This window comes from Solanum pennellii, chromosome 3 (genome assembly GCF_001406875.1).
Source record: "Solanum pennellii chromosome 3, SPENNV200".
Classification (NCBI taxonomy): Eukaryota; Viridiplantae; Streptophyta; class Magnoliopsida; order Solanales; family Solanaceae; genus Solanum; species Solanum pennellii.
Genome location: NC_028639.1, coordinates 11,564,485 through 11,582,314, shown reverse-complemented (window position 1 = coordinate 11,582,314; position 17,830 = coordinate 11,564,485). Strand labels below are relative to the sequence as shown.

The 17,830-nt window shown below is 29.9% G+C and overlaps 1 long non-coding RNA gene across 1 annotated transcript; it reads right to left on the bottom strand.

Annotated features, from left to right (window-relative positions):
* Positions 1-9,132: 9,132 nt before the first annotated feature.
* On the bottom strand, positions 9,133-13,074 carry LOC107013008. Its single transcript, XR_001456116.2, has 4 exons — positions 12,641-13,074; positions 9,868-12,246; positions 9,709-9,768; positions 9,133-9,631 (listed from the first exon to the last, which is right to left on the bottom strand). It is a non-coding gene; the product is annotated as an uncharacterized LOC107013008 (long non-coding RNA).
* Positions 13,075-17,830: the final 4,756 nt, after the last annotated feature.

Genomic DNA, 17,830 nt, shown 5'->3' with positions numbered 1-17,830 from the left:
TAGAATTGTTAATAATCCGGTTAATTATTGATTGATTACTGATTTCCATATCATATTAATTGTTTGTAGACCATGAACAAGAGGAACGAATCTGAAAAGACAAAGATCAAGTTTCTTAGGGTTTCAAGCTTGTTTTGAGGTAAGTGATGGTTGTGATTCTACGATTATGTTTTGTATTCTTGTTTTTGCTTTATTATGATGCATGTATGTATGCGAATGTTACATTGTGAATCCTCACTTGTTGAAAATGAGATAGATGAATGATTACATGTCATTAATTGATTGTGTGACTTGAAAGTATACTTGTGTTTGTGATTGTAGTGTGTTAATGGATCGTATTGGCACGTTCTGACATAACTAACTTAGATCGAATTGCCACGTTCTGACATAACTAATTGGGATAGGATTGCCACGTTCCGACATAAAAATGAAATTGGATTGCCACGTTCCGATCTGAAAATGAGATCAGATTTCCTTGTTTGGGTATTACTGTGGAATCGGGTATCCTGTTCCAGTGCACTAACAGTTTGGGTTTGGATTCTGATGTAACGTGGTTTCACGGTACTTTCAATGCTTTTTCCTTAAGTTTATTGTGTGTCTAAGGCCTTTTTGTAGTAGTTTTAATGTATTTTTCTCTTTGTTTGCAGGAAAACTATCCAGAATGAAAACGTGGAAGAACTGTGCTGAAATTGCAGAAGTGATGACCTACGGAGCCATCGACAGACCGTCGTGCACTCAACGAACCGTCATCCTGGTCCGTCGATGGTAACAGTGAGTTGGAGAAGAAAGCAGCTGAAAAAGATTCTAAGTGTGGAACGACGGGAGGCCTCGACGGTCCGTCGGTCCGGTCGTCGACTCAGATGCGTTTTTGGGCAGATTTTCCTTAAATAGATTTCATTTTTATGTTAGGACTTCTTTATTATAAATACTTGTAAAACCCTCGTTTTTGGGGTTAGACTTTTTGGTATTTTTCAGTTTTATTATCCTAGTTGTTGAACTTGAGATTTTGGGAAATATTCTGTTTTCCAGAATCGTTTGTTGCAAGACTTTGATTTATTCAAGTAATTTTTTCGATTTTCTTCAATCTCATCAAAGTAAGTACATGAATTCTTGTCTAATCAATATGAATTGTGTGATTGTTAACATGGGTAACTAAATCCATAACTAGGGTTGTGGGAACCATTGTAAATAACAAGGTAAAAACTAGCTAAAATAACAATTCTAGAATAGTGTCTTGCATGTATTGATAATTCTTTTGTTTAGAAGTCTTTTTAACGAGTGCACTTATTACAACTCGTCTTATTGCTACTTGCCGGATCAAGGTAGATAATAAGAAAAGAATTATCAACGTAGATTTAGTATACACTATCTAATAGGCTAATGTCGATTGGTGCGAAGTAACAACTAAGCCATACATCGATTATGATACTTAATATTTGGTAAAGGTAAGGTTTAGTAAAGCATACACACGTAGCCGGACCAAGGTGCGGAGTGAAATTCCCTAATTGCCGAACCAAGGAATTAGGGATACATAACTTACCACTTTGCATGCAAGATACTAGGAAAGGATTGTTATAGCTAGAATTACCGCGTTATGAACCTGTAGGGAACACTTATGACCTAGTTACTCTAATCACTTGATAAATATCAAATATTCATACTTGCTACTTGTTTACTTAGAAATATTTAATTCCTTTTGTTATTTAAAACCCCCCTTTTATTACCTGTTTTTGGAAAGGACTTGATTAAATAGAAGTAATTGTACGTTATGGTTAAGTCTAAATCATTTTCCTCGTGGGATTAACCCCAACCTCATAGTTGGGTTCTTTACTTGATACGACCGCTTATACTTCTTTTCGAGAAGTAAATTTGAGCGTATCAGATTCCATGAGAGGACCAACTACTTGTGATAAATGTGAAATTGTTGAAGCATGTGATATTCAATATTGTATATTTCCTAGATATCACATGATTATTTTGTTGTAATAAACTTGTTTATGTTTCACTCAGTGGGATAATCGTGTGATCATACTAGTACTCAGTGGGTATGTGCTGATACTGCACTTGCTCTTGTTTTTATTGAGTGTAGGACATCTTTCGGTGGCTATTGACATTCCTCGCTCAGAAAATCTGTGATCATTACGTTTGAATTCAACGGTGATTCTGCATCATCCGGGCTGCTTTGGATTCCTTTTGGGTCTATGTCCACATTTCGGAATTAGACTAGTTCTTAGATGTTTTATGTTAGTTGGGGTTATAACCCTTTTTGTTTATACTTGATTCTCGTTAGTGGTTTTGGTACATTGACTTTCAGGTTCTAAGTTGTTTACTTCCGCATTTATTTAGTTAGTCCTTTAATGTTGAAGTTTATAGAAACATCTTACTTAGTTTATTTAACTTGCTTTCGTAACTTAAATGCCTTAGTTATTACTTTATTTGCTTGGTTTTAGTTGTAGTAGTGGTTCTCCCACCAGAAGGTTAGTGTGGGTCTCAATCACGACATTCTGGGTCATGAAAACACATCTATTGTATGTGTGTTTATTGGTTTAACAAATGCATTAAAAACTTCAATAGTTTCATTTACTTTGTCTTATATGCATGGCCAAAACTGTTAGTAGTTTTTGTTTTGACACATTGTACATGTGAAAATTAAAACTAATTGAGTGGACTTCGACGTGACTTACCTTGTCAAAATTTATTCCTCATACAACTGAGATTATTTGTTTTCTATCTTTTTTTCTCTGTTCATAATGTTTTCTAACTTTACAATATATACACCTCTTAACTATTTTACCGGACCAGGTATGCTTCGCTTTTAACCCGGAGTGATTTAACATATGGAGAAACTACACAATATATCAAACATATAACATACTTTGTAATGCTCATGTATAGTTTAAAATTTTTAATTTTTATGACTATACTATTAATTTTATAGCAAAAGGTGAATTTATATACACTTTAGCATATTATACAACATATATCAAGATAATGCCCAATTCTCTCTCTCTCTCTCTCTCTCTCTCTCTCTCTCTCTCTCTCTATTTCAAAATCAAATCAAATTGTAGATATGTTTCCTTCCCCAAATTACAATTTTGAATCAAATCAAACTCTAATTTCATTTTCTTCCTAAATTGTGACTTTGAAGGTGAATGTCCATCAACATTAGAATTCCATAGAATCGAGTAACTTCTATTTAATTGTTTCAAATTATAAATTTTCTGAGTTAATTTTTTTTTTTTTTGTGTTTTTGTATCATTGAATTCCATTCAACTTAATCAATTTAAATTAGGGTTAGTTAAAAGGAACTTCTAAAATTGATATTTTAATGGTGGAACAGAGGATGGTTATAAGAGATAATACAACATAATGCTCATTCTTTGGATTTTTCTCTTTTTTGGAAATTAAGATGCAAATAAAGATTCACAATAGTTCAAATCGACGCAAAAAACTAGTCAAGATCAAGAATCAACGTATATCAAGAGAAAAGAAAGTGTTGAACTTTCACAATCTTCAAAAATATCCAATAGAGGAATCTGGAAGAAGAGACATTGTATAATACCTTTCAATAATGTACTTGTATTCATACTTTTTTTTGGGACACATCTATTGTATACATGTTCAATGATTTAACACATGCTTTAAAAATTTGCATAGTTTCATTACTTTGCCTTATTTGCATGGCAACAACCACTAGCAGTTTCATTTTTGATACATTTTACATGTGAAAATTGAAAATAATTGAGTGGACTTCAACGTGATTTCCCTTGTCAAAATTTATTCTTCTTGTAATTGGAATTACTTGTTTTTCTACCTTTTTACCATGATTGGTATTGTTTTTTGACTTTTCAATATATATACCTCATAATTATTTTATCGGACCTGATATGCTTCGCCTTTAACCCGAAGCGATTTAACATAAGGAGAAACTACACAATGTAGCAAACATATACTATACCTTGTAATACCAGTTATAGTTTAAAATTTTTAATGTTTACAACTATACTATTAATTTTATAGCAAAAGGTGGATTTATATACACTTGGCATATTATATGACATATAACAAGCTAATAACCAATTATATTCATTCTTACTCTCTGTCTCTCTCCCCTTACCTTTTCTTTTTATTTATTTCAAAATCAAATCAAATTCTAGTTTTGTTTCCTTCCCAGTTAGATTGAATCAAATCAAACTCAAATTTCATTTTCTTTCTAAATTGTGACTTTGAAGGTGAATGTCCAATAACGGTAGAATTACATATAATCGGGTAACTTCTATTTAAAGTAACTTTTTGAGTTATTTTTTTGTTCTTTTGTATTTGTATCATTGAATTCCATTCAACCTTTTCAATTTCAATTAGGGTTAATCAAAAAGAAATTCTAAAATTGTTATTTTAATGGTGGAGAATAGGAGGGTTATAAGAGGTAATACAATATAATGTTCATTCTTTGGATGTTTCCCTCTTTTGACAATTGATATGCAAATAAAGATTTCAAAATAATCTATATCGACGCAACAACTTAGTCAAGATCAAGGGTCAAAGTGTGTTAAGAGAAAAGAAAGTGATGAACTTTTGAAATCTTAAAAAATATCCAATGGAGAAATTTGGAAGAAGAGGCATGGTGTCATACTTTTCAACATTGTATTTGTATTCATACTTCTTTTGGGACACATCTATTGTATACATGCTCATTATTTTAACACATACTTTAAAAAACTTGGATAGTTTCATTTACTTTGCCTTATGTACATGTCAACAACCATTAGTAGTTTCAGTTCTGACACATTGTATATGTGAAAATTGAAAATAATAGAGTGTTCTTCGACGTTACTTCCCTTGTCAAAATTTATTCCTCTTGTAATTGACATTATTTGTTTTTCTACCTTTTCTTTTTCACGAATCATATTTCTTTCTAACTTTTGAATATATACACCTCCTAATTATTTTATCGGACTATGTATATTTTCGCCTTTAACCAGGAGCAGTTTAACATAATTAAAGGTCCAAAATCAAATTTCAAATTAGAGGTCTAAAATATAAGAAAAATTATCTTAATACATAATTTATTTTATCACGTTCTTTAAAATTTCATACTTGAAAATATTATAAAAATCTCTACGCTCTCTTATTTTTCTGATACATCACTTTACGTGATGAATCTGTCGGATACATTACTTTATGTGAATTTTCAAACACATCACTTTGCACGATGTATCGATCGTATACATCACTTTATGTGATGTATCAAGACGTACGTGATATATCGGGACGTTGAGTGATGTATCCGAAATTAAGATACGATATATCAATATTGAGGAATGTATATGAAAGCGGGATGTGCGCGATGTATTGGGATGTTTCGAATGTACCATGATTCCACAAAATTTAAGTAATATTTATAATTTAGAAAAGAAAAGGTGATGTAATTATCTCTTAGTACTAAGAGATTTGTGTAAAATTTCCTAAAATATAAAAAAAATTCATATGCATTTAATATCTAAAATTTTAAAGATGCATTACTTGATATGTTTTTTTATAAATGATTTCTTCGAATTCATTTTTTAAATATTATTAGTTTTATATAAAATTTTATCAATTTAACATTGAAAATATCGTTTTATTAACGCGATCGGATTGACCCACATGGGTGGTTCGATCTAATTTCCTTTATCTCCCATTCACATATATTGGGTCAATTCTTAGTACTATTAAGTAAATTTCATATATTACGACTAGACCGTGTAATTAATACATACTTCGAAAGATTTGTTATTATATATCTGTTAGAAATATACAACATTTGGATCAATGAGACTTGAGAGTAGATTATGGTATGTAGATTGCTAGATCATTTTTTACATTCATGTTTCTCATCATCTCTTCTCTTATTTTTGAGTTCATCATTATGTATTTGTCTTATATAGACAAACATAAAGGACATTAATGAGCACAATTAATGTGATAATATCTAATTATCTTACTCATATCATAAATCTCTTAATCTCAATGTAATATACTTTTCTAGAATTATCCCGCCAGACCGAATGAAACATGATCTCTTCGCAAGATACTAAGATAGCAAACACCAAATTGAATATTAAGATGAAATTTACTTATAATTTTCAGGGTTTCACACAATAGCGAATAGAGATTACACTTGTATCACCATATGGATCACTATATGCATACATGATACGTATGAGACATGTATCACGGTATTAACTCTTTTTTCTTGGAACGTAGTCTTTTATTAATTAAATATTGTACAGATGAGATTTCAGATAATTCATGTCTAAGTTTGAGTTCACAAATCTACTCATCATTTTTTTCATTAGAACTTACATCCGGCATTAGAAATAGACTAACTCATTTTAGTCGCATAAGATTAAACAAAACTAACAAATGATATTCTCATTATAAACTTTTAACTCTCTATTATATATCACAAATCCTGATAATAATTAGTTTATAACTGTCTCATCTTTACCTATCACTCAGACAATAGAGGTGATTGTTTATGCAAATAGATCAATCTTTTTATCTGTTTGACATATTTTTATCCTCAAAATTTTATATACACTACAAAAATGATATATGCATATAAATAATCAAGAATGAAAATTTAGGCATAAACCAATATTAACTTCAATAATGTGAATTTACATAAACATGCTTGAAAAATAAAGTATAAATACAACAACATATACGTAAATTCAATGATTTCACAGGTATCTCAGAACTATCACATGTTATTGGTTTCGTTAAGGGATATGCTATCATTTGATACATATAAATGTATTTCACTTTCACATTTTTTTTAAAATATAATGTCTCTTACAAAATTATACTTAATGTCAATATGCTTCGTCTTTCCATGGTACTTCAGATCCTTTCTATAGGTTATCTTGGATTGCGAACAATGATTCGATTTATGATGAAGAAAAATTCATGGCTCAGTTCTCCACCTTAACGATACAAAATAGGATTGATCAAATTTAATTGAGTTTGACTCATAGTGATTATTTATCAAAAGACTGACCCTGATACGTTATAAAATGATAGAAAAATCAGGAGTAATTTACTTATCATACTTAGTTGTCATTCATAAAAAGCATCTACTGAATTATTAGTTCAATCCATCCCGTTTAGCTGAAAAGAAGGTATTTATTGCTCATTAGCATACAATCACTTATTCACAAACTTCGTATGAGGAGAATAGTTTTTATTTCCCATCTCATGGAAAATCATTTTCGTTTCGCTTAGCCTTATCCCCCCTCTAGGGCTATTTTAGTGATATGTTCTATAGGAACTGGACGATCCTATTTGATCAAATACCTAGCGATAAAATCAAGCACGTTCTGATGCCAATAAACACTTAGTGTGCAGGATCATTAAATATTATTTTACTAGTTAGAAAGTGCAATAACATGTATACAATCACGAACTAAATCATATAAAGTTGCAGTCTAAAATCATACCTATTGTGATTGTTTCTTCCAACACTTTTTTGGAGAAGAAACCTTCAAAAATTTTCACAAGTACTTCAATAGAATTGGAGAAGGAAGAAGGAGAAGAAGTGTATGTTCATTTAAATTGTAAAGACCGGAATGATTCGAAACTTTCGTGAATAGCCACTATAATAAACTTAATTATGCTCCATAACTATAGTTTGCATATTTACAGGTTGTAGCTATAGTTTAAGCTGTCTCGTTTGTATAATTCACGGACTTGCATAATTCGCAGATTTGTATAATTCGCGGGTACATTTGAATTATTTAGTTATTTCTGTATAGACTTAAAATAACGAGTTTATACAATTACAAACATTAGAAGTGTTAACAATTATACAAATAATATTATACAAATTCTAAATTGTACAAAAGTTATATAAATTATATTATACAAATTATGAATTGTGCGAACGTGTGAATCAAACAATACTAAAAAGTTGAGCCGCGTTATTATAGCTAAAAGTAGGTCACGAATTATAATAAAGAGAACTATAGCTATTTTAAGTAATAAACTAGTATATATTTACTTATACGCGTAAGTTTTCTAAAAAGATACGTTGATTTTTCTCGTGAAAATCCTTTAATTCTAAAGTTTTTTCATTATATTTATTAATATATAATACTTAATTATGTATATTTATTTTCTTCTCACTTGGATCCATCCACATGGGTGACCCGATCCAATTTCCTTTGACTTCTATTTGAATGGAGTTAAAGGAAAATAAAATAATGTAATTTATATTTGTCAAAAAGTTAGTTTTTTAAATTAAAGTAATTATTTTTTATGTATATAGAAATAAATGAGCATAGGAATTATTCTTGTTTGGTGTTAGTTTGGATGTAGCAAAATCATCTATTAAATCGATATACATTCAATTTAATATGTATCTTTTATAAAAATTAAGAAATTTTATGGAACAAATCTTTTGTATTTTCTTGTTTATTACGTGTATTTAATAAAAATTTGAAAACACAAAATTGAGTACCGACGATATATAGTCTAGAGGTGCATATCGGTCGGTTCAGTTCGATTTTAAACATTATCAGTTTTGCTTATTGGTTATCGGTTTGTAGACTAGCTAAATCGTTAAAGAACTATTAAATTATCGGTTAATCGGTTATCGGTTAATCGATTATCGATCCTCATCGGTTCGATTATCAGGTTAATCGTTAACATAGCACACAATTTTTTTAAATAAAAAACACATGAAGAACTGATCGACCATTACAAACAAGCAAAAAGTGCTCGATCAATTTCTATCAAAAAGTCCTGCAAAGGTGCAACCCCTGCCTTCTCTCTCTTTCTTTTACTTGCTAGTTGCTAACACATGTTGACAAAATACTAAAGCATGTTTACTAAAGCACAAAGCCACACACTAAAACACAAACAAAACACTGAAATAGTACATTTATACATGAGACAAGTCCTTGAAAGATTACAAAATGAACTCTCACACTCACAATTGACACTTGACAGTTTCTTAATTTCTTAGAGTTCACAGTAAGGCTTATCAATATGCATTTATGCTCACCCAACTCTTAATAATTAATACCAAATCCCCAATAGCCATAACAGTCAACAGTCAACATAATAACACTTCAATGAACTTCTCAAATCTCAACACAAATATGAAATATCATAAGAAAATAATGGAATAAAATAGCAACACTACAAGGCACAAGTTGCAAGCCTGCAGGCTACAACATTTCAGAAGCCAGAACTCATAAATCAAAATGCAGCACAACTTCAAATTGTCTAACATAATCAATCTGCCACAACCCACACAGGCGCAAACAAAGTTTACAAAATTCAAAATAGCAGTCACACAATCTGAAAATTGAGTCTAAACATAGTTCTAATAGTTCATGTTCAAGTAAACAAAATAATAACTAGGCATCGATCCTTTAGAGTTGCCGATTTTGGTTCCTGTTTTCCAAACAATTCTTAACATGCCTTCTTAAGGAGGCAGTCTCAGTATTGCGTGAATGGTAATAAGCACAGCCACAATGAATACATTTTACTGTCCACGATCCATCTTCATTTTCTTCAAATTTTTCGTACTGATTCCAAACAGGTGATCGAGCATTAGAACCATGAAGTCGAGACATGATGGAATCTGATTAACAAAGAAACAGAGAAAGTATTAGATCAATCATAAATTAGATACAAAGACAAGATAACACATGTATGTACCTTCCTTCCTCCAATTTTACATGTCATCAATGCAAAGTTCTTTTGCAAGTTTAGCAAAATCTAAAGAGAAATACGATAACAAGTCAAGAGTCAAGGCTTAAACAATAAAAGTATTAAATAAACAATTCAAAATTATACATCAATGAGGTTATTTCTTACCTTCTTCAAGTTGATCAAGAAAATCTAAATCTTCCTCAATACTTATGGGTTGTGACTCACTCCGAAGTCAATCTTGAAGGCACACTAGAGTTGTACCAATGTAGGAGTTAATGAACTCCTAAATGAATCAAGTATGTGCCCTCCAGTACTAAAAGCACATTCAGATGCCACACTTGAAACGGGAATAGCCAACACATCTCGAGCCACCCCAGAAAGAAATGGAAATCTAGGTGAGTTAACTTTCAACCAAAGCAATACATCAAAATCTGATTTTTCAATTTCAGTTTCTTCATCAAGAGATTTAACTAATTCTGACTTTGAACTTGCTCCTCCCTGTTCAGATTTATGTTTATGTAATTCCTCAAAAAAATTTCCAAATTCTCCTACAGAACTTGAAATAGAAGTATCCACCTCACTTGAAGAAAATTGGCCACTTTTATCATTTGAAATGGGCTTTGTATACTCATTAAACAAAGCTTCCATGTACGTTCGTACACCATTTTCTATAGCAGCCCTTTTTTCTCCAAACATCTTCTTAAGTGCAAAGCCAAGAGTGCTAAATTTGTGACGAGGATCCAAAACACATGGTATGAAGATCATCTTATTCATTTTTTCAGCATCACCCCAATATTTGTCAAATTTCTCCTTCATATTTTCTGCCATTTTAGCCAAAACTTGATCTTCATTTGATATCAATTGATTCAAGTAAACACCAACTTGACAAATTTCAAGAAAATGAAGATTTGATGTAACATATCGTGATTCAAAGTAAGATTAAAAAACATTTCAAGAAATTTGTAATTCTCTTTACGCCCTCCAATCAGTACTCAAAAGTGTACCTGTAGAATTTTTATCAACAATTAAGATATAGTGCCAAGCCAATATCACGATCGGCGTACTCTACAATCGCCCCTTCATATTCAATAACCCTGCTCAACATCTTGTAGGTGGAATTCCACCTAGTAGGAATATCCAAGCAGACTTTTTAGCAAGATTTTCATCTTCACAACATTCTTGAAACTTTTTCCACCTAGCAGGAGATTGTTTGATGTATCTCACTACTTGCCTAACTCGTTCAATAGACACATTTGCTTCTTTTGTACCATCTTGAACAATAAGATTTACAATATGAGCCATACACCTTATATGAAGTGACTACCACCCATTAGGTTGGTCCCCCATTTAGTTAATTGCATAGACACCTCAGTTATTACCACACCATTTGAACCAGCATTATCAACTGTAACAGTGAAAATTCGATGCAATCCCCACTCATGTAAGCACTTACTAATAGACTTTCCAAGATCTTCACCTCTATGACTAGTAATTGGACAAAAGTTGATAATTCTTTTATGCAAAGTCCAATTTTCATCAATCCAATGAGCAGTAATGACCATATAATTGAATTTTTGTATGGAAGTCCAAGTATCAGTGGTTAAAGACACCCTTTGTTGTGTTTCATTAAAAACAGCCATCAACTTACGTTTTTCTTCATCAAAAAGATCAAAACAGTCACGAGTCACACTGGTACGGGAAGGAATGTGGAAACAAGGTTGTTTTACTTATATAAAATTTTTATAACCTTCTTTTTGAAAAAATCTGAAAGAAAGCTCATCAATAATTATCATACGACATAAGGCCTTTCTACACTCTTCCTAATCAAATTTCCATGGAACAACAACTACATTACCATTGTTACCCCCTATCATTGGTTGCAGTGCTAATCTTGATTGTTTAATATCAATATTATAAGGCATCTTTGTGCATTTGTTTATATGAGTAAGCATTGACGTCGTACCATGTTCTTTTGTGTCAGCAAAATACTCTTTCTTACAATAGTTACAAATAGTTTTTTCAATTCCATCAGAATCAGTTTTATGAGTATAATCATCCCACGCACGAGATTTTTTTTCCTTACTTTAGACTCAATAGTTTGACTTTGATCTATTGCATTTGAATTAGAAACCCCACTTTCACCAATAACCTTATCAATTATGATATTTTCACCCGTGCTACTTTCACCAAAAACTGCAAAAAGATATAAACACCAAGTAGTTTCATTACAGAAAGAACTATAGAGTACAAACAATAGGCTAAGTAGTATCAAATTTTTACACACTTGACAATAGACACATCACAGTTCAAACTTCACACAAAGCAGCGACTAGAAGACAACAAAGTACAAACAAATGAGCCAAAGTGTCAAACCGTGAATTACTTACTTGTGAGGCGTGAGCAGTGAGCGACTGAGAATCTAAGACTGGAGAGACGACTGTCGAGTAGTTTGTGCAGATTATAGAAGTTGTGGGAACTGAAAGGAGTAAGACTCAAAGTCTCGAGCAGACGAGCTTCTAACTTCTGAAATTTGAGCTTGTTCACCTATTAATTAGACAACCAATAATGCAGTGAACATTACCACCAATGCATAACATTAGAAGAAGGTGCTACTGTGCTACAACCTACATTCTACAAAATACAAATGAACTACACCATGACACCATCACTAAAATCATACATTAGACTAGGCCTGTGCAAAAATCGGGTCAAACCATTAACTAGTATGACATAGAGAAGAGAGTAGAGACACTATCAGAACTCAGAAGATACAACAAAAGTACGATGTACCCTCAAGCCTATACGCATCAATATGCCCTTCTTCAGAGTCACTCATGAAGTTCGACTAACAAACCAACATTATGTTCTTCGTTTGAACTTTGAATCATGAAAATGGATTGGAGTTAAATGCAACGAATAAAAAATCGTTAGTCGTTACCTTGTGTCCTCGGACCTCGCCTGAGTGACCGCCTGACCAGAGACTGGAATATTTGTCACTTGAGTTTGAAAATTTTTGATTTGGAGGTCGCCTGAGTCTCAGAGTAGTGGCGACTAGCTTTAAACCTAAGTCCCAAAATTTTAAAATCCTAGTCCCTAATGTGAGAAGTGAGTATTGTAAAATTAGAAAATTTAGGAATAAAAATAATAGGTCTTATTGGGGTATCGGGTAGCCCGAGTTTTTCGCTTCCCAACCCGATCCCCGAACCGATTACGCATTAAACTATATTCCTGAATCGAGCCCCGAACCAATTACCCAATAACCCGAACTGTTAGCCCAATAAACCAAAAATTGGTTCGGGTTAATGGTTTGATCCGATTTTCGCACAGGCCTAATATATAACTTAATTGTTTTTAGCAAGAGCCGGCCCTGCCTTTAACTTAGCATAGACGAGAGTCGATATTTGGAAGCTTCAAATGTCACACTAGATAGTCGAATATGCTGTCCTTTCATTTGTTATATTTTCGTTTATATATACAAATCCATCAAACCAAAAATTTGATAACAAAGTCAATTTGGGGCTAGAAAACCATTCAATTATATTATTAATACGTAAAAGAAATATGTGAAATGATAAAAATGTCAGATGATTGACAATTTGATCCAAAAACTCTTGTATTGTTACTTAGAGCATGTTTGATATTGCTATTAGAAGGTCAAAAATATTTATTTTTAAGAAAAAAGTTATTTCTTTTTTGAAAAAGAAGGTGTTGGATAAATCAATAAAATTACTTTTAAATGGAAGCAGAAACAGTTTTCCTGTTATTCGAAAGAAGTTAAAAAAATGTTTTTCTTAATAAAAACCAGAGTAAAAGCATAAACTTATTTATTTCAAGACCAAAATATCTCTTTCATATTTATATATTTACCAATATATCTCTAATTAATTAATTCGCAAATCCCATAATTTTGGTTAAATTTCATTTAAAATTTTTATTTCCATATAATAGTTTTTTTAATCACTTCATGTTTATTATTATTATTTAATCTTTGATATTCTTAATTATATTTAAAATATATTTTATCAATATTTGATTTATTATTTCTATTTATCTTTGCATAATATTGGTTGAAAATATTAAGTATGTTCATTTAAATTTAATAAAGACAAAAATTTGATTTAATTTTTTATGATAATTATTGACATACTTCTCTCTATAAATTAATCAAAATATTAAAAGTGCATTGATAGTTGCCATTTTTTTTGTGATTTTCCTCTTAAAAAATACTTTTGAAGAAACATTAGTCAAACACAATCAACATATAAAAATATTTTAAAAATGAATTAGTCGAACACAAATTATTTTTTTCAAAATACTTTTCTAAAAAACTATTTTAAAAAACGCTTCTAATTAAAATAAGCAATTTTTAGAAACAATATCAAACCGTAACTTAATTAGGTCAAAATGTCTCTTTCCTACAAGAAGATATCACATTCATTTTCTAATAAATGTATTATTTTTAAAGAAATTTTTTTATTTCTTTTAAAATTTCTTAAGTATACCCCCTCCATCTTTTTTAGTTTTCATGTTGCGTGTTTTGAGAGTCAATTTGATTAATTTTTAAATTTAAATTAGATTATGCTAATTCGATATTTAAACTTAGATATTCAAAAACTTTATGGAAAATACTATAAATTGCATATTTTTGAATATTAATATAATGAAAAAAATACATCATAAACTATAAGTCAAAATTCTTATTGTTTGACTATAAAAAAGAAATTATAACAACTAAAAATAGACGAAAGGAGTAAAAAGGTGAAAATTAATCTTATATATATATATATATATATTCAATTTCCTCTACTTTTTAACTGATAATATAGGTTATATATGTTAGGTCATAAGTAATCTCATCAATCAAATTTCATTTTGATAACAATTGTACAATATCATTTTCTGATAACATATAAATATTTTTTGTTTCTTAATCTTTTTCAAATTAAAGTCGGATAACCATTTATTAATATAAGTTTTGACTTTGAACTTAAAATAAAAAGCAACTTACAAAAATGATTACATTTATAAGGTTATTGAAGTTCAATAGCTATAAATATGTTATTTACTAGAAATGACTACACTTTATGTCAATTTTTAGCTGCATGTTGTATTAAAAAAGATTTATTTTATTGTTATTATTATTATTTATACAATGCACTAAATAAGGTATGATATGTTACCATAACTTTAAAATACCAACCATTTATTATGTTCCTAAATAACTGAAAGTTTCATTATTAAGTTACCAACTAAATTACATATTGTATGCAAATATGATTGATTCATATAATACAAAAGGTTGTATTTATATTCCTAATACAATATATTCACTAAATACTAATCATAAAGGTATTCATAATATTTTGAATATAAAAGTTTATTCATGTCTTTTCTCGTTGTATTTTTGCATATGTTTTTATTTTTTATTTATTTATACACTAATACAGTTGTAATTACAATAACTAAATAAGGAAAATGTATTACTTGTACAATTAGCATATGAATACTTTGAATTCAAATTGGTGTTTCTATTTAGAAAACTTAAAGTATTAATATATCAAGGATACAAGTATTTATAAAAATTTAATGTATTAATACATCAAACAAGGTAAAGTAGTACAATTTTAGAATATGAATACAACAATTTGAAAAATGGATACACTATTGTTAACCAAAAAAATGAATACACCAATATACTATAATATGAATACGCTGTTGTTACATAAGAAAATGAAAAAAACAATAGAATGTGTACGTATCAAATTGTGTAAGTATTCAACTATATAAAAAATTAAAAAAATCAACAAAAACGTCGATCTATTTTTTTGTAAAATTTTCTATAATACTTGAGGCTTGACATTAACTTAGATATTTATTTATAAAAATATAGTATTGATGTATCCAACTATATTTGTATTGCCTAATCAAATTGGATAAATTATTTATGTATCCAAATATATTTGTATTCACAAATCACCATTTTATTAATATTACAATACAATTATCTGTGTATATAAGTATTATTAAATATAAACATTTGACATTTGATTGAACCACATATATAAGTATAATGAATTGAACCACAAAAATCACTCCTACAATCATACAAAAGGATCTTGAATTGGAAGGAATTGGAGGGAAAATGAAAAAAAAACTGTAATATAAGGATATTGATGAAAGAGAAGGTATGAATACATAATTAATTATGAGTTTAATAATAATTTTCCTATTTATTCTTTATTTATATTAAATATAAAAAAATTGATTATTGATATACAATTAAATTTGCTATTTATTTTATAGTTGTAGTCATATAACATAAAAAAAATTAATCTATAAATAACTATATTATTTAAATATATATTAAAGTTTGTCATATTATATAGTTTTTCCTAAAATAGAAGTGGTCAAAAATATCTATAATGTCAGCTATTGTGTGATTTGCTTCAACATAATAATTTCCCATTTTGAGACATTTTAATTTTTGTATCGAATTTACTTTAAAATCAAAGAATTATGTTAGAAAATGTTCATCTTACGTACTTCAATTCAGAAAAAATAAGAAATAAATTGTTTTTTATTCAAAAAAAATATATTTATTAGGAAAGAAATATTTTTGATGATGCCACAAAAGAAAAACAGCTACGCACTTCATAACTCTTTCAAATATATACATAGATGACAGCTGTGGATTGTAAGATGGACCACTTGTAGTTTTCAATTTATTTAATAAATATTTTACGTACAGTTTGATGACAACTATTTGTAGTTTTCAATTTTGACACATTTTACGTTATCAGAAATGAAAGTTGTGTGGATTTCTGATACTCCTAATGTATGGTCCACAATATTTATGAATTTTCTTGTCAATATTAATGTAACTTTTGTTTGGTTTTCAACCTTTCTTTTTCGATCCATTTTGAAAAATGTGATTCCTATTGTTTAATGACTTTTCAAAAGTCTTTATAGGGAGGCTAAATGATTATTGATATAGACACATTAACTATTCTATCGGATATGTATTATCTTTAATTAACCTGAAATTGGATGCAAGCTATTGGAGTCGCACTACTTTAATCTTGGATTTGATTTTTTTTTTATTTTAGTTCAAATTATTTATTTTTTTAGTTTATATAGATAAACCCATCAAATGAAAATTTAATAATAATGAAAACTTGAAGCTGGCAAAGCTTTGACCATCATATTGTTAAATTTGACAAGATTCAAAAATGGATTAATGAGAAGATATGGTAGTTAGGAGGATAATTTTTCATTGGTATAAAAGTCAAAGATAGCAACTATTGTAGGTGAAATTTAGGTGAACCATAAATTGATTTCACAAGGTAAATGTTGACATTTTGACATATTGTGATGTCATGGATGACATCAATAGGAAGAATTCACTCCTATAAATAGGTAGCTCCTAATTCATTTGTAACACACCTCTCACTTGTCTTCTCATCTCCTAAGGCATTTGTTCTTCTTTCTCTCTTGTAGTATTTCACTTGTACTCTTTTGGAGTGAAATAAATATTGGTTGTTTGTGTCCGAGGAGTAGGCAAAAGAAAACAAAAGTTTGCCGAACCTCGTTAATTCCTGGTGTTCTTTTTGTTGTTGTCTCATTTACTATTTATTAGCTACTTTTAGATATAGTTGTGATTCCATCACTCTCTATATATTCGGCTTCCGCAACAATTGGTATCAGAGCCAAGGTATTATCTGAGTATGCTCTGTGGTTGCAGCATAGTCTGAACTTCCACATCAGAAAAAGATTTACTTTGGTCTTTGCATTGTTAGCTGGTAAATAGTATTTGTAGTAAAATGGGAGACAAGAAAATTGATGAGTCCACATCAAGTGTCAATAATACGTCATCATTGGCATCTTCGCTTATGACAAGAATTGTGTCAAATGCGAAATTTGCAGTTGAAATTTTTGACGGGTCAGGACATTTCGGAATGTGGCAAGGCGAGGTCCTTGATGTTCTTTTTCAACAAGGGCTAGATATTGCCATTGAAGAAAAGAAACCAGACGGTGTAGGAGAAGAAGATTGGAAGATTATCAACCGTGTTGCTTGCGGTACCATTCGATCTTACCTTGCAAGAGAACAAAAGTATCCATACACGAAGGA